The sequence below is a fragment of the Pristiophorus japonicus genome, chromosome 17 (assembly GCF_044704955.1).
Source record: "Pristiophorus japonicus isolate sPriJap1 chromosome 17, sPriJap1.hap1, whole genome shotgun sequence".
NCBI classification, from domain to species: Eukaryota; Metazoa; Chordata; class Chondrichthyes; family Pristiophoridae; genus Pristiophorus; species Pristiophorus japonicus.
Genome location: NC_091993.1, coordinates 88,199,104 through 88,218,159, shown reverse-complemented (window position 1 = coordinate 88,218,159; position 19,056 = coordinate 88,199,104).

Below are 19,056 nucleotides of genomic sequence, written 5' to 3'. Positions count from 1 at the left end.
TGGCTAGAAATTGAATGAAAGATGATGATAACCATGCATCTACCAGGGTAATCAAAGAATATACAATTCTCATTTGAAACAGAGCTTCTGATGCCTGAATAGATCTAACGTGGAGGGGGAAGTGTTGCAGTATAGTATTGCTCAGCACAAGATCATCATTGTCAACTGCATTTTCCACAATTTCATTGCGGGGAAAATTGGATTCGGAGGCTTCCTTCAGAACGAATGCCTCCGACTCCGAAAAAACCTGGTGGTCCCGGAGGAACATATGATTCCGGTCGGAGGCCTTCATTCGCTGTGCCGCGTACGGGGACATGTCTTCCAGATAAATGTATCCTGGAATCACGGGGGCCTAGACCACCAATCACTATCTAGTATTCTCATTGATAATGGGAGCTCTGATTTTATGAACTCCTGTTGCTATCAATGAGAATACCCCACTAAAACAAGAAACAACACACAATAAATTAAAAAATTATATTGAAATTGAATGTAATTAAATATTTTAGAAAAATAAATATTTTTTGGAATTTTTTAAATATATTTTAATAGGGTTAAAAATAAACTTACCTTAATGGACAGGGTTTTTAATATAAAAATGAATGATTAAATAAAATGTTTCTATGTTTTAAAGTAAAAGTAGGCTACATGCCTGCGTTTACCAGGCGTAAGAGTTTGAAGGACATTCGCTGGGCAGGAGTTAGCTCAATCTCTGCTCTGCAGATGTCCTTCCTGTGGGGAGGCGTTCAATCTGTCAAAAGAAATTTTGGCTGATCGGAAAAGTCGGTTCTTGTACACACCCAGCAAGGCCAATTCTCTCCTAATATTATCCCAAGAGACATAACTTAGGAAAAGGAGGCCCATCAGAAGACAATATGAATATGCTGTTGTTGAAACCTCTTTGCAATCAGCAAGAGCAGTGCATTTGGCTCTAGGAGAGATATTCACCCAAGTAGCTGATCTGCCTATTTCACCAAAAGGTTTGCCCACATATGCACTACATAGTGCCCCAAAACACCGCCCCCAATATTTTCCCCCTCACCATGGAAGCCTATCGCTGTACTTGCTTATTCTGCCCTATCACAAAGCAACTCTGAACCAAGTTGAAATAAAGTGCAGGTATATAATAAATGTATAATCATAAATTAAATATCTTCTGTAGGTCTCCACATGCAGCTACTTATTTGCTCACATTCTTTTTAATTTGACCTATTAGGCTAAATCCCTGCACAAGGTTAAAGCTGTGTCGGCAGTTATCAATAATGATTCAAATGAGCTGATGCGACAATATTGCAGACAGCAAGCTTGCCTTGTTAGCTAGCTTTGCACCAACAACATGGCAGAAAAGTCCAAATCTTACTTGGATGGTTAAATCAGTTCTTAAATTCTATTCATTTTTCCATACTTTAGATACAGGCTAATGCTCAAACTCAAAGAGCTGATTTCACAAATGCATGTTCTTGGCAGAGTCTTACCTGGCAGCGGTGTATATCAGGCAATCATGGAAATTCCAAGAAAGATTTTTTGATGTTTCTTAAAATCTTACCTTGATTGTACAAACCTTCCCTCTTATTGATCTAAATTTGTGCAAAGCAATAGAACTTGTCTGCAACTGTTCTGATAAATGTCAGTGGAGTGCAGCTAACAAGAAGCATCTAATTTTATAACCTTTGTCTGCCACTAGATGTTGCTCATACACCTTACAGCTCCTTTTACAGTACAAGTCTGCTAATGTCACAGTAGCCTAGAAGGTACAATTCGCGATATCAGGAGGTTAATGATTACTGTGTGCGGGTGACATTAATCGCTCTGCTAATTTAGTGGATCTGTTAAACCTATGTATTAAAATATCAGATAGAGGAACATCCTATGTATACATTAAGCATGTTTCAGGATCGCTTACAGTAATTTCTAGGTTATAGTGATGCAAAAGTGGTACTGTGTAAATGATTTATTTTGTTTAAAATCTTTGGACAAGGTGCAATTATAAAAATGGTTATAAAACTTTAGAGCATAGTTGTTGCTTTTATTCTCCATTTAAAAGACCATATTGTTTGTCTGTGTGTAGCAGATGTCAAGGATTTGGACAGCCACATGGGAGAGGCAGGAATGTTGACCGTACAGTACATGAGTGATTGGACAGAAATCGCACGGATATTTCAATGAGATTTTAGGACTTTCCCCTTTCAATGATTAGCTGTAGGGCTTGAAAATCCACATATGTGTAGCAGATGGCCTCATTCACAGACTACAATAGTCTACCATGCCTTGTCAAAGCAATAGTATTAGATTTTATTTTAATTAACAATTTAGATTTTTATGATTAGTTCAAAGTTACAAAAATGTTGTTAAACCTGTATGCAATTTACTTTTATAAAATCTGTATAGTTCATCTAATTCAAATGGGAACAAAGTATGACAGAATCTCTGGTGCATGCAATGCTACATATTTCTTAATTTCATTTTCAAATTTTAATATATCAGGATTTAGTAATAAAATATCCTCCCATTTCTCTCCTAAATATAGAGTTTGATGCTTGGTAATGGTTTTTTACTGGTGCCAGCTGCAGTGCGATATCTCTGAAGAATTGGCAGGCAATTTAATCGTGGGGGACATCACAGCTGAGTCCACCTCCAACTTTACCCAATGTCCATGCACGCAGAAACTTCTTTCCAGCATGGATCTTTGGATAGGAATCAGGAATGGGGGCCCTCGTTGTTTTACCTCCCTCTGGCTCTGAGGTGTTCAATCTGCTGTCCAGGCTGAAATCTGCTAACTCAGCGCAGATCAGAGTTAAATCTGGCACCTTCTTGGTCTGTACGGCTCAGTTCCTTGACACATTATCTACCGAACCATCCGTTAAATCTTTTGGTGACATTTTTGATTCTGTTCTCTAAAGGAGAGCAGCAAAAATATTTAGGAATTATTTTTGTGTTATTTTTAAATGGAAACGTAAACATTTAAGCCGTGATTTCGCCTACCATGTCGGAAAAGAGGCGGGCAACGTCATGGGCGTGTTCCAACCCTGCTCCTGGCTCCATGCCAACTTCCCCCACGACCTTCCACTATTTGGGCTTGTTAAACCTATCCTGTGAGGTTCCTGACCAATTAAAAGGTCTCATGAGGTAATTTCCTTTAAAGGGACCATGGCCAACTTTATTTTGACATTTATGTTGTCAGTTTTCTGCAGCATTGAGGTGCTGCAAATACTGACAATCACTGCACAAATGTGCACGGCTGCACCCAGACTCTCTCATGACTCCCTCCAGATGCTTATGGAGGGAGTCACAGCAAGCAGTGAGGTTCTCTTCCCTTTCAATGGGCGGAAGAGACCTCCCCAGGACACCAACACAGTCTGGTTGCACATTGCAGAGGGTACAAGCATGGATGTCGTCAAGAGGACCAAGCTGCAGTGACGCAAACCTTTCAATGATCTCAGTGGATCACAAAATGTTACTGTAAAGCTACACCCAACCTAATCCTGCTGTGCCACTCATCACATCCCCATCACTCTGCCTTCCCTACCTTACTCTTGCACATCCTTACTCACACCAACTGACCTTGCACCTCCACCCATCCCTCTCTCTATCTACATTATCACTTCTCCCACCTCACTAGCCACCCTTCAGACGCGCCCCCATCCTTGTACAATCATACCAACTAACAACACATAAGCGATAGGAACTTGTGTCTTTTAGCCAATGTTCATGTAAAGTTTCTGTTCATGTTTTGTCAAACATTGAAATCTTTATAGATCAACACTTTGCCTCCTTGGACAGATTTGTGTGCTCCTTTGAAAGTGGGTTAGTGAGTTGTAGTGAATAGTGAGACATAAAGGTACCCCCAGCAATGGTGATCAGTGAGAGATTGCTCCAAGGAGGTGACACTGGATAGAGAGTTTACTCTAAACACTTCCAACCTTCCTAAAACTGAAAAATGTATTCCAAATCTTGAAGGTTCCAGCTTCTAACATTGAAAAGTGAACAGCTGTGAAATGGTAGCTTTTATACCACTTTTGCAGCTGTCACCTATTCAAAGCAATGGAGAGTCATTGAAAACCCGACCTACTTGCTTGAAGTAATCCTTGTGGGCTGTGAAAGTCATCAAAAAGCTGGAACAATGGTAAGTAGATGGTAAAATACTGTTTAAGTACCTTTAAACACCCCCTTAACTATTTCAATTAGCTCACCTGTCACTTAGTGCCAGTCTGTAAAGTGCAGGTATTTGGGAAACTGACACAGGGGCAGGCTCACAGCGCGATCAGCCATGACCTTCTTAAATAGCGGAGCAGGCTCGAGGGGCCAGGTGGCCTACTCCTCCTATTTCTTATGTTCTTATGATCTTTTAGATTTTGATAGTGGACCTGCCTCTGAACCCGCCCTCTGAGCACTGGCAAAATCCAGGCCTTAGTGGGGGTTATCTTCCAGCATTAATTGGTGCCATTTCAGCAGCAAGAACATCTGTGATGGAAGACTATATTTCAGAGCAGAAGAATGCTGGTCACTTGGTGCTTTCAAAAAGCATTATGCCATCTACTTTGTTATGACTGTAGGTTGTGACTTACATGGATTGTTTGAATTTCAAAACTTTAATGTGCTCTTTGCTTATGCATGCATGCAATTTTTCTTTAAAAATAACACGCTTTATCAAAATTTGATTACAAGGAGCATCATTGAAATAATGTAATAGTAAATAATTTAGTACCTGTAGTATTTATTTCACTTTTAAAAAAACATACTGCTATCAAATGTTCTACCAATATTAAAAGCAGTGAGTAATCATGGAAAAGATACAACTTGTAGAATAAGAAAGCAAATTAACTTTAGAATACCTGCAAAGCTCATTCTCTCACTAATAATAAAAAGTTCTTTTTTTTCTCAACCTATTAGCAGGGTTGTTTAACCATAAAATAAATGTTAACGAGTTTCTTCAGTATTTGCATTAAAAATATTGAACCCGAGATAGCTGCTGTCAGTGATGAAAATGTTCTGTGATTTGCTGACGATTGATATCACCATTATCTGTGTCGTCATTGGTTTCATCTTTATCAGCAGCCTTTTTATAGCCGCAACTTGGTTTGTTTCACTGAAGAACAGCCCTGCTTGGTGAAATGCACTGCAGATAGCAGATGGTGCAACTACTCCCTATTATTTTTTGATGATCCACTGGAACACTATGATAATTTTCCAATCTTGTGCAACTCATAGAGGTAAATGCGTGCGCACCTTTGCTTATCTGTTTTTTCCCAATACTACTGTAGAATGTGTTTAAAGAATTGGGTGATAGAAATGCCCTTGGTGAGAAAAACAGAAATTAAATAATTATTTAATGTTCTGAGCTTCCTTTATGCTTTTAAAATGTTCAATTCATGGGTTGACATGAAGAGGAGATAGGTGCCTGGGCCATGTCTGGCAGCGTTTTTCAATCCATATTTATACACGTTCCTTGTTAAACTGACTATTTCTTTTGCAAGTCACAAATACACCTGAAGGCAGCTTTTCACAGGACATAGCTGCAACTTGAAAATCATGGTTGACTTCAGATTTACACCACTGCTAAGACTAGATTAAAGAAACGTAAAGTGAATTTGCTCATTGCATATCATAGTGATTCTAGTCAATTTTGTCCCTGCGGCAGAAAGTCAATTTTAAAGGCTAGTTTATGAATGCATGCATGCTACTTGCGCATATTGGGATATTGTGGGCACACTGTCCATGATTTTCTTTCATTAACTTTAATTGACTGATGATTGTGGGCTGCACATAGCCTATATTAATATGCAGCCGAGAGTTGTAAAAGTATGGTGAATATCAGGTACACCATATACTGGAGTTCTACTGATGGTATATGCAAAATATTGGAAGAACTAGTGCTATTTTTAAAGGTGAATGATTCACCTGTTTTGGGCACTGCTGTATCCAATTTTTATATTCTCCCCAATTGATTTAGCATTTTACTAAAATTTAGTAAGCCCTGACTATAAACCTTGCTCTTGTGTGATGCTAGTACCTTTACAGACAATGGGCTAGAAATTCGACAGGTTTGCGACCATTTTTCCGCCGGTGATATATATTTTTTTGGTGCTAAACGAGTCGCACAAAATTTTGCGCCTGGTGGAAATTTCAGCAGTGGTTTTGCGCCGGTGCTAAAAGTTAGCGCCCACCCGATTTATTTAAAAAAAAATGTTTTAAGCACTTTTATGACTTCAATCGGCGTGCAACACTGCGCTATTGCCGCAGTTGGTAAATTTGGTGATATCGCCCGCCCGGAAAAAGCAGTCGGACCCAGGGTGCACCCGGCGCTAACTGCGCCATCTTGAAATCGGAGCACAAGTTCAGTGCACCAAAGGAAGGCTGAGTTTTAAACAGTGAAGTTTTATGTGAGTTTATTGTATGTTTTTAAAGGATATTTAAGGACATCTTAAAAAAAAAAAAAATGGGAGCTATACTATGTCAGCCATTATTTGTGGCTGGTTTTTTTATGCAGCGTTGAGCTGGAAGAAGGCTTATTGATGAGCATTTTGAGCGTAATCGAAGAACTCGCAGATGTATGGGGAGGAGGCCTTACCCCCCCCCCCCACCCCACCCACGAGTTACAGGGAACACCGCTCTCTGAGGCAAAGTGCTTCACAAGGCTGCGCTTCCGAAAAGAGGTGGTCACAGAGATATGCCAGGTCATAAAGGAAGAACTACAGACTACCAGCAGCAACAGGACTGCACTGCCCATCGAGGTGAAGGTGACGGCAGCACTTGCCTTATATGCCTCTGGCTCCTTTTAGGCATCAGCAGGGGACTTTGCTCCATCTCGCAGCACGCTACACATCGCTGCATTCGCCAGGTGACGACTGCACTGTACACACGCAGGATGGACTTTATAAAGTTTCCAATGACCAAGGAGGCACAGGATGAGAGGGCTGTAGATTTTGGACGAATTGCTAGCTTCCCCGAGGTTCAGGCTGCCATTGACTGTACGCACATCGCCCTGCAAGCACCTTTCCTCAATCCAGAGGTTTACCAAAACCGAAAGCATTCCACTCCCTGAACGTATAGATGGTCTGTGACCATACTCAGAGCATCATGGCAGTAAATGTCCAATTTCCAGGGAGCATTCATGATGCTTTCATCTTGTGTGAGAGCAGTATCTCGTGTCTGTTTGAGCGTCAGCCACAAGGCCAGAACTGGATGCTGGGGGACAAAAATTACGGCCTCGCCACTTGGCTCATGAGCCCCCTCCAGAACCCTCAGACAGAAGCCGAGCATTGCTATAATGAGAGCCATATAGCCACACGCATCATCGTCAAAAAGAAAATTGGAGTGATCAAGCAGCGCTTCCGATGCCTGGACCACTGGAAGCTCCCTGTAATACTCCCCTCAGCAGGTCTCTGAATTCATTGTGGCGTGCTGCATGCTACACAACTTAGCAATGATGAGGAAATAGGATTTGCCATTGAGGATTGCAGGGCCACCTCCAGAGAGGAAGGAGGAGGATGAGGAGCTTGGCGATGAACCCATGCCACCAGCACCACGGGAGGGCTCGTGGAGCTTTTGCCAATTCAAAAGCCTTATGTCAGCAGCTCATAATTCAACGCTTTGCTTGAAGAGTGAGTGGCACGTTTGACCATTGTCTGGCCACTCTATCCCACCATGTTGACTATTCCCCCCTCATTCAGCAAATGTGACACTATATAGGAATGGTTAAGGTGAACAAAATAATGTATTATACATACAGTAACTTGAATAAGATTTGTAACTTGAATAAGATTTAACTTTAATAAAATTTAAACATCTCAACTGTGGAACAACACTTATTAAACATTATTGTGAATTGGGAAACTTTAAAAACTTTTATAAAATATCAACAACAACAAAACAAAAACCCCTGCACTGAATGACTTTTACCTGCAGCCCCTCCTCCCCCCTGCCTCCCTCATCCTAACACCCTCCCTCATATCATGACACCAAGAGTTCGTGCAGCACAGCAGCCAGAATCCTGCTGGATTTGGGGGGGAGAGACAATGGAGACGCCATGTGTGGATCCCCTGGAGAGCTCAGGGTTTGGAAGGCCCGGCTTCTGAGTGGCGAGCCTCTTGCTCGGCCTCACCACTCACAGGTGATGTGGGTCTGGGTATGACACTGGGGTCTGTAGTGTCAAAGATTGAGACCACCAATTGCGCGTGGGCAGTGACAACCTCGGTGGTTTTGCAGCTCGCCTTCCCTCATGTTCGCCGATAGTGCCGCAATGCTTGCGGGAATACTACCCAAGACCTCCAGGAGTGATCGGCTGAGCTGGATACTCTCCCGGAACAGTCCCACCATGTCCAGGTGTGCGTTTGCCTGTCTGTCAGCAGACCTTCTCTGCCAACTCGCCCTCCTGAGAGACAGCATACGGGATTCGACCCCAGTGGTGCATTGCTGCATGCCACTTGTACCCAGGGTCTTAGATGGCTCAAACGCCCGAGAATGTTTCTTCCTTGGACGAGCTAGTGGACGCAACAACAAGAGTTGTCTAGTACATCGGCCCCACCATCCTCCCTGGAATAGGTTGCTCAGTTTGCACCTCCCATGGAGGTTCCTCAGCCTCGCCCTCGACCCCCATATGACGGACTGAGGTGGAGGCTTCCATTTGAGGATGTGGCACATGCGTCTCCTCATCTGGAAATAGAAAATAACAGATGAGTGGTTAGCTGCAGCAGAGGGGTCAGAGTGACACGCGTAAGTTCACATAGTTCAGACTCATTTGAAGGACCACCGCTATTACATTATATGCAGTCTAGAGACACCATCACATTGCCCGAACCCTAGTCCACAGACATTCCAATTCATTGCCCGAATCGTATTCCACAGACACGACATCACATTGCTCCAACTCCGCCCGGGGATTTTGCAGGACCTGCCCTCAGTTTTGAATGGGAGCTCAGCACCCCTATGGGTTATTTACCTCCCTGAGGCACCGATCAGACCAGCCACTCTTTCATCCAGGTCTGTCAGGCATGGTTCTGGGTGGACCGCTGCCTGTTCGTCGCTGCTCTCGCCGGTTCTGTGACATCTTTCCCTGCAAAGATGACAATGGGAATGGTTACCAGAGGGCCCTTCTGCTCTTGTGGCACACACAGATTGCCATCCATGTCCTTACACCATACTGTGTGCATTTAATGCAGTTTTCTATTTTAATGGCGCTGGAAGTTGCACGTGGTTTATGAGGAAGACATCGAAGTGCAGAAACATCTTTTAAGATCTCGGAAAGCAATCGTAATAATGTGCAACGATCATGCATGGCAAATAAGGTGCAACACTAAGCCTACCTATACCAACATGTCAGATTTATAATTTAATAATGGAGTGCATCAATAAAAATATTACTCTGACGATCCTGCAATGGTCATTGACTCTCTTGCGGCACTGGGTGTAGGTACTTCTGATATCGTCCTCAGAAATGCTGGTCTAAGATGCCTAAGAACCGCTGGGAGGGGTTTGCTTGCATCCTAAATATTTAATTCCTTCCATCTCCTCTCCACAGTTGCGGTAAGGGCCTCGTTCGCCTCATTACTGAACTTCCTCGTTCTCTGCCTACTCCCTTCTCCTTCCATCGTGCCTGCTATCTGTAAATGGCTGATTCAGCCCTTAGGGTACTGTACGGGTGCTCCGATAGCTGACCAGAAACGCAGGAAGGAAATCAAAAATGGCGGCAAAACAAAATTGGGGAAAAAAATTCGCGCATACGCAGGTCTGTTTTTTTTTCTATCGCAAATTTCGTCTCGCGTGCACATTCAGTCGTGCAATGCTGGATTTAGCGCTATCGGCGATCATCGTTTGGGGAATTTTGCTAGGTCTGACGATAACAGTACCCCGGCAGTAAAAAAAAAATGACGCCGCAATTATCACCCAAAAAAGGGCGAAATTGCTATAACCTGAATTTCTAGCCCAATGTCTTGATTGGAACATGTTTTCATTATTAAAGTTACAGTTATATAAAGCTCTGGTTATACCCCATTTAGAATACTGCATTCAGTAGGAAGGATATATTGGCCTCAGAAGGGGTGCAGTGCAGATTCACCAGAATGATACTGTGGCTAAAATGGTTAAATTGTGAGGTTGCATAAACTAGCATTATATTTTCTTAAGCAAAGCATATTGAGGGATGATCTAATTGAGGTCTTTAAGATGATTAAAGGATTTTATAGGGTAAATAGAGAGATACCATTCCCTCTGCTTGGGAGTTCAGAACAAGGGAACATAGCCTTAAAATTGGAGCCAGGCCATTTAGGGGTGATGCTAGGAAGCACTTCTTCACCTAAAGGGAAAAGGAAATCTGGAACTCTGTCCCCCAAAAAGCTGTTGAGGCTAGGGCAATTGAAAAATTAAAAACTGAATTAGATAGATTTGTTAGGCGAGGGTATTAAGGGTTGTAAAACCAAGACCGGTAGATGGAGTTACGATACAGATCAGCAATGATCTAATTGCATGGCGGAACAGTCTCGAGGGACTGAATGGCCTACTCCTGTTACTGTGTTCTTGTGTTTCCATGCTTATTGCTGCCATATCGGATTTGGCAATTGTACCACCTTGTAGGCCTCGTAGCATTTTTGCACAATATTTAAGCAAAAGATAACCATCTCAAAATAATGCAAGAGAATAATAAACAAAACTGCCAACAGTTGTTGTGCAGACTATAATAGGCCAGCTGAAAATTATGATTTGAAATTAATAATATAAATAAAATTTATTAGGATGATTGTTTCCTTAGAAGCAATAAGCATTGGTATTCTTCCAACAGCTGGTTTTATTTTAAATTGTTAAGAGAGAACAGTAACTGATGTAATTTTGTTAGTCATGCTTGTTTTGTATTTTAGGGTTAGCAAATGAAAATACTCATCTTGTCCAGAATAGAAATTGCTCCCGTCAGTTGTGCCATGTGAAGAATTTGATAACCGATCTTTATTCTAATTTGATGTGACTGACCTTTTTGCTATTGGTCTTTTCCTTTATTTGAATAGGCCGCAGTGCAATACTAAGCCTTTCCTCATTTCTCTCCTAACTCTCTTCATGCCCTCTCTGAGCACATCTTGTCCATGAGGCCCACCTCCTACTCCCTCGACCCTATTCCTACCAAACTGCCTTCCTGGCCCCCACATTAGCTGATATTGTTAATGGTTCCCTCTCCTTGGGTACTGCCACCCTCTCTTTCAAATCTGCCATCATCACCACTCTCCTTTTTTTTAAAAAAAACACCCTTCACCCCACCGTTCTTAAAAATGACTGCCCCATCTCCAACCTCCCTATGCTCTCAAGTCCTTGAGCATATTACCTCCCAAATCCATGCCCAACTTTCCCGCAACTTCAGGCTTGAATCCCTCCAAAAGGTTTCTACCTCTGCCATAGTACTGAAACAGCCCTGGTTAAAGTCACAAATGGCATCTTGCATTGGCTCCCGGTCCGGCAATGCCTCAGTATTAAAATTCTCATCACGGTGTTTCAAATCAAATTCCTGCATGGCCTCATCTCTCCCTATCACTGTAGCCTCCTCCAGTCCAACAATCCTCCGCGATCTCGGCGCTCTTCCAATTCTGGCCTCTTGCGTATCTCCGATTTTAATCGCTGCACTTCTGCAATTCCCTTCTTAAACCTCTCCGCCTCTCTACCTTTCTTTCCTTCTTTAAGGCAGTCCTTAAAACTTACCTCTTTGACCAATGTTTTCGTCACTTTTCTTAAAACCTCCTTAAGTACCTTGCTGTTAAATTTTGTTTCATAACATTCCTGTGAAGTGCCTTGGGACATTTTACTGCATTAAAGGTGCTCTATAAATGCAAATAGTTTTTCTTGTAGTTCCATTGCTCATGGACTCAATCTATTGTTGATGCTACACACTTGAATTAAGCTGTGAATAGGAAAAAATAAAACTTAGTGAAGATTCATTGCAACCTTAATGTTGTGTCTCCCAACACCCCTTTCCTTAGGTCACCTTAACCAATGCACAATTTTCTCGTTAAGAAGGGAAGCAATCAAATCCTCCTGGGCTTTGGGTCTTTACCAACACCTTTCTGTATTTGGAAACGGGGATGCACATGTGAGTGATTCTGTGCTCCAGTTTTCTCACTGTGACAAAGTGTCTGGTTAGAACTCATGGGGTGGGGTAATTTTCACCTTAGCTGGTTAATTGCTGGGGAGGATTACTGATATGTTGTAGAAACCATCCAATATTCATTTGAATGACGTGCCACTTGCTCATATGAAAATCTTCAATTTAATCAAGTGTTTTGTCATCGCTTCAGTATGAATTTGCTACAATAGATTTTCTTATGTTTTTATTAGTGTTTTTAGCTCTATTTATGCCCTTTGTCTTTATAATCCTATTTAATATCCCTGCAATAATATTCAAATTTCAAACAAGAACACTCATTTATATACTGCCTTTAACATAGCAAATCATTCCAAGGCACTTCACAGAGGTGTAATCGGACAAAAATAGATGCCAAGCCAATGAAGGAAATACTGGGAGAGGTGATCAAAGAAATGGGTTTTAATGAGAGTCTCTGTGTGTTTGGACATGACAAAGGTATGGATGATGATATGAGTGGCAAATGGATGGGGAAAGGTAGACACAGGCAATGCTAATTGAGATGGAAGAAGATGGTCTTTGTGCTGGAGAATATATAGCATTAGAAACTCAGCTTGGGTTCAAATAGGATGCTGAGATTTTGACCACTCTGGGGCTGAAATTCAGGGTCCCTATAAAGCCTGTTTCCACCGTTTTGCGGCGGCCAAGTGGCGGAATCGAGTGACCCAGGCACTTAGCTTTTTACCAAGTTTTCAACGGGTTTGCTATTCCTCGGGTTTCACCCAGGTATGTGTGGCGGGTTCTCAGTGACTCACTATTGCTTTGGCTAGTTGACAGCTGCAGAAGTGTATAAAAGCTACCATTTCACAGCTGTTCAATTTCTAATGTCAGAAGCTGAAGCCTTCAGGATTTGAAGAATCTTTTGAGCTGTATGCAGTTTGGAAGTGTTTGCAGTGAACTCTCTATTCACTGTCATCTCCTTGGAGCAACCTCTCTCACCATTGACTGAACGCTTCTGTCATCTCAACCTCACCTGCCATCTATTACAGCAGCATCGGTGCCCTTAAAAAAAATCTCATCTTGGTCCACACATCCCACCACAATCAGTCCCAACACCAACACCTCTAAATACACCAGCAGCACCAACAACACCACCATCCTTCTCCGCAATCACCTGATGCTGCACAGGGCATCAGCACCAGACCGCATTGCTGCCCATGGTTACCATGGACACATTTACTTCACTTGATGCTGTACAGCCTGGCTGCCACATGATGCGCCAGGTTGGCATCATCCCACACCAGCACCATAAAGCATCCCACCAATGCCCAACCATTTCATCCATTGGAAGGGGAGGGAACCCCCCTGCATGCTGTGACTCCCTCCATAAGCACCTCTGTGCAGTGCTTGTCAGTGTTTGCAGCACCTCAATGCTGTAGAACACTGACAGAACAAAGTTGGCCATGGTGCCATTAAGGCAACCGACTGATGACACGTCATCAGATGACATCATTGGACCCGCTTCCTGTTAATTGGCCGGGAACCTCGCAGAGCGGAGTTAACCAGCACAATCATCGGAAGATTGTGTTGAGAGAGCAGGATGGAGTCGGGAGCGCGTTCCCCACAAGCCAATAATGCCGGCCGTACTGGTCTCGCCATTGTTGCCGAAATCGCGGCCATGGAGTGAATCGCCCATTGTAAAACCCATCCATTTCATTTCCGTTTTTACTGTATTTTTCCAAGATGCTGCTTATAAGCTCAGAATCAAAGCCTGATTGGTAAACCTCTTTCTGGCAGTGTTGTGTTGTTGAGCTGTTGTATGAAAGTGTCAGGCACTTCTCATCTGGTACCTAAACATTTTGACACTTGCATTAATTAAATGGCTGGTTAGCTGCTGAAGGAATGTTAAAGGATCATTACTACAGGTGCACCATATTTGGCTGAATGTTATAAATGCTGTCATTCACTTTGGAGGGATGCTGCATTGCACTAAACCTGCCATTTTGTTTGATGATCATAAAAGAGGGAAGTATGGTCTGACAGTTATCCCACGTAATTATAGGCTTGATTGTGAAATGTCCCTTGAGTAGCTAAATGCTTTGAAGAAAGAGAGAAACAGTCATGATCATGAAAGCAGATTTTTTTACATTTCTGGATAAATCAAGTTTGAATGTTTGAGGAATGAAAGAGAAGCAGTTTATTAAGAGTTGTCCCATGTAATTCAAAACATCTTGAATTTTGCTACTTGAAAGAGCTAAACTCTACTTAAGAAAAGTAATTGTATCCAGAAAATATATGACTAATACATCTGCACTGAATCATTAAAATATTAAAACTTTTCAATTTTCTTCCCTTTTTCTCTTTGCTCCTAAAAGTGCTGACTTATGGACATCCTTTTGACAGTTTGTCATTAAGCATATGGTGATACCAATGATATCTGCAGTGACAACCATAGAGAGCCCATAGAAATAGTAGTGCCATCTGCTGGTGACTTTGGGTTCCAAATACCAAGAAGTAGTCATGGCTGGGTGCAGAAACCTCATAGTTGCACAGTGTTGTAGGTCACATAGACAACGGAACTTCTTGGAATGGTGTCCCCCATCAGTGACATTGCTGGAGCAGCTGGTTGATGTTTATGTTGATAACATTTCTATTGTGAAACCCTTTACACATGATAGTGGGTCCTGCTTCTGAAACTAAGGGGTCCATAGCAACTCTGGTAAGTGAGAACTTGGCATTGATGCAGGTTAATCAAAGATGCAGGTAGTTGTCTATCTCTAAAGCATGCACTCCCATGTTCTGCCACCAGGGAGTGCGTCTCCTGAAGTCCCAAGGGATCCCAGCATCCCTTGGGAGCACTGTATATAAGCCGGCCCCTAAGGCCTGTTCCTCACTCTGGAGTGTCTTAATAAAGACTGAGGTCACTGTTACTTTAACCTCCCTGTGTGCAGTCTCATCTGTGTTAGGAACACAATAACTGCCGATGAGTATACGAATCCAACGCAAAGATGCAGCAAACTGTGGGCATCCTGGAGAAGTTCTCGGAGGGTGAGGACTGGGAAGCCTATGTCGAACTGCTCGACCAGTACTTTGTAGCCAACGAGCTGGATGGAGAAGGAAGCGCTGCAAAAAGGAGAGCGGTCCTCCTCACAGTCTGCGGGGCACCGACCTACAGCCTCAGGAAGAATCTTCTGGCTCCGGTGAAACCCACAGATAAGTCATATGAGGAGCTGTGTACACTGGTTCGGGAGACTCTTAACACGAGGGAGAACGTGCTGATGGCGAGGTATCGGTTCTACACGCTCAAATGCTCAGACTTTTTTGTACTGAGTATTGGCCACGAGACCATCCTACGAAAACTTTTGATTGTAGAGACAACGACCCTCGGTAAGGCCATTGCGATAGCATAGGCGTTTATGTCCACCAGTGATAACACCAAACAAATCTCTCAGCACACAAGTGCTAGCAATGTTCATAAATTAACTGGAACTGTGTTTGCGAGCAGAAATGTACGGTGATAGCTAAAGAAGGGAGTAGGGTGTTTGTAATCAAACTAGACAATGGACAAATTTGCAGATAGCACCTGGACCAAACGAGGCTGCAGTTCACAGACTACCCTGAACAACCCACAGTAGACACCACCTTTTTCGAGCCCACAACACACACCCAAAAGATCAACGACACCACCCCGGACCAGGAAATCGCACCCATCACGCCCAATAGCCCAGCAAGGCCAGGCTCATCGAGCAGCCCTGCAGGGCGAACAACACGCCAGCCCAGCGAGGGCACAGCCAACACACCAGAACAGACATTTGTACCGAGGCGGTCCACCAGGGAAAGAAAGGCTCCCGACTGCCTCACCTTGTAAATAGTTTTCACTTTGACTTTGCGGGGGAGTGATGTGTATCTGTAAAGCATGGACTCCCATTTTCCACCACCAGCGAGCGCATTCCCTGAAGTCCCAAGGGATCCCAGCATCCCTTGGGAGCACTGTATATAAGCCGGCCCCTAAGGCCTGGTTCCTCACTCTGGAGTGTCTTAATAAAGACTGAGGTCACTGTTACTTGAACCTCCCTGTGTGCAGTCTCATATGTGTTAGGAACACAATACAGGTAAATAGCTTTTTTTATTCTATGTAGTTGCCAGTTTACTGTGAAGCTATCTGTTAGCCATACTTCTTCAGCGAGGAGAGTACATATTTGTAAGGCATATCAGAAACTGACTTGCAAAAGTTCATGGCACACAAGGGGAAAAAATACAATATACATCAATCACATGCATGTAGATACAAAATAAATAAATTCATTTTACTTAACAATTGTATAGAAACTAAAGCATCAGTTGCCCAAAAGTAAACCTAATGAGATATAAGCAGTTCTGTGCAACAACAACAAAAACTTGTATTTATATAGCGCCTTAATATCGTAAAACATTCCAAGACACTTCAAGAGCATTATCAAACAAAATTTGACACTAAGACACATAAGGAGATATTAAGGCAGGTGAGGGGTTGGTTTTAAGGAGCGTCTTAATGGAGGAGAGAGAAGCAGAGAGGTATAGGGAGAGAATTCCAGAGCTTGGGGCCTATACACCAGAAGGCACGACTGTTAATGGTGGAGTGATGAAAATTGGCGAAGTGTAAGAGACAAGAACTGGAGGAACGCAGAGATCGCAGAGGATTGTTGGCCTCACCACTCACAGGTGATGTGGGTCTGGGAGTGACACTGGGGGCTCTAGTGTGAACGGTCGAGACCATCAATTGCGCGTGAGCATTGACATCCTCGGTGGTTTTGCGGCTCGCAGCGACAATCTGCGACATGCCCGCCCTCATGTTCGCGGATAGTGCCGCAATGCTTGCGGGAATACTACCCAAGACCTCCAGGAGCTGTCAGGTGAGCTGAATACTCTCCCTGGACAGTCCCACCAGGTGTGCCTCTGCCTGTCTGTCAGCAGACCGGCTTTGCCAACTCACCATCCGGAGACTACCCAGGGCCTTGGATGGCTCAACGCCTGACAATGTTTCTTCCTCGGACGAGCTAGTGGATGCAACAACAAGAGGTGTCGAGTGCATCGCTCCCGCCACCAACTCCCCCTCCCCCCGCCTCCCAGGAATAGGTTGCTTAGTTTGCTCCTCCCGTGCAGCTTCCACAGCCTTGCCCTCGTCCCCTACATGACGGACTGAGGTGGAGACTTCCATTCGAGAATGTGGCGCATGCGACTCCTCATCTGGAAGTAGAAAGCAACAGACGAGTGGTTAGCCACAGGGGAGGGGTCAGAGTGACATGAGTAAGTTCACATAGTACAGGCTCATTTGAAGGACCGCCGCTACTGCATTATATGTAGTCGAGAGACACTGCATCACATTGCCCGAACCCTAGCCCACAGACAGTACATTACATTGCCCCAACCCAGCCCAGGGATTTTCCAGGACTTGCCCTCAGTTTCGAATGGGGATTCAGCACCCCTACGGGTAGTTGACCCCCTGAGGTACCGATCAGATCTCCCACGTGCTCCTCCAGGTCTGTCGGAGACATTGTTCTGATGGACCGCCACCTGTCCGTCGCTGCTCTCGCCGGTTGTGGGACATCTTTTCCTGCAAAGATGACAATGGGAATGGTTACCAGAGGGCCTTTCTGATCTTATGACACACAGATAACCATCCATGCACTTGCACCATACTGTGTGCATTTAATACAGTCCTTGGCGCTGGAAGTTGCACGTGGCTCATGAGGAAGACATCGAAGTGCAGAAACATCTTTTAAGATCTCATAAAGCAATCTTAATAATGTGTAATGATCATTCATGGCAAATAAGGTGCAACACTAAGCCTACCTATACCAACATGTCATATTTATAATTTAAGTAATGAAGGAGTGCATCAATAAAAATAATACTTACTCTGACGATCCTGCAATGGTCATTGAACCTCTTGCGGCACTGGGTGTAGGTACTTCTGATGTCGTCCACGAAAGACACCTCAGAAATGCTGGTCCAAGGTGCCTAAGAACCGCTGGGAGGGGTTTACATGCACCCCTCCTGGTTAATTCCTCCCATCTCCTCTTCACAGCTGCGATAAGGGCCTTGTTCGCCTCATTACTGGATTTCCACACTCTCTGCCTGCTCCCCTTTCCTTCCATTGTGCCTGCTATCTGAAAATGGCTGATTCAGCCCTGGGTGTACTGTGCATGCACGGGCGCTTCCTGACAGCTGACCAGAAACGCAGGAAGAAAAAAAAAAGCAAAAATAAAATTGGGGAGAAAAAAACTGCGCATGTGCAGAAGGTCCTTTTTTTTTCTATCTCAAATTTTTGCTCTGGTGCACAAATTCAGTCGTGCAATGCCGGATTTATCATTGAATTTCCGGAGGCACAACCTTACTTTTTAACTTGGGCATTTGATTTGACGGAGCTCAATAAAACCAGATTAGTATTTTGAATGAGTGATGTAGAAATGAAAATACAATGTCCATTTTTTGCATAGATTGTATTTAAAGTCATAAGTTTTTATTTTTCTGCTTTGCAAATGTTCGGAAGCTGGGCTATGAAGGCAGTGTTGTATTAGAGGGCTCCTGAGATACTTTTACACCAATATTTGCAGTGCTTTTATATCGGAGTAAACAATGTGGAATAAATCCATTTACATTTTTGTTCTTCCCAGGTGATTCAGATTATTTACAGTAGGTTTACGATCCACAAACTGCAACCTTACCTAAATTGTTCTAAGTCTCACCCAGCAACATGTAGGCATGAACTGGTGCAACACCTTAATGCCATCATGAACTGTGAATATTTGTAGGAGTCACACATGACCTCCCAGATCTTATAAAACCCCTGCATGATAGTACTGTACCCATTTATTTTAACCTAAAGCTGTTCTAAACCAATTTCAAAATATGATCCTTTAACGAAACAGAAACAAATCTAGCAGGTCATGAGGGCATGGTTTGAAAAAATCATGGAGTTATAAACTTATATTTTTAAGGTGACAATATTGCATGATCCT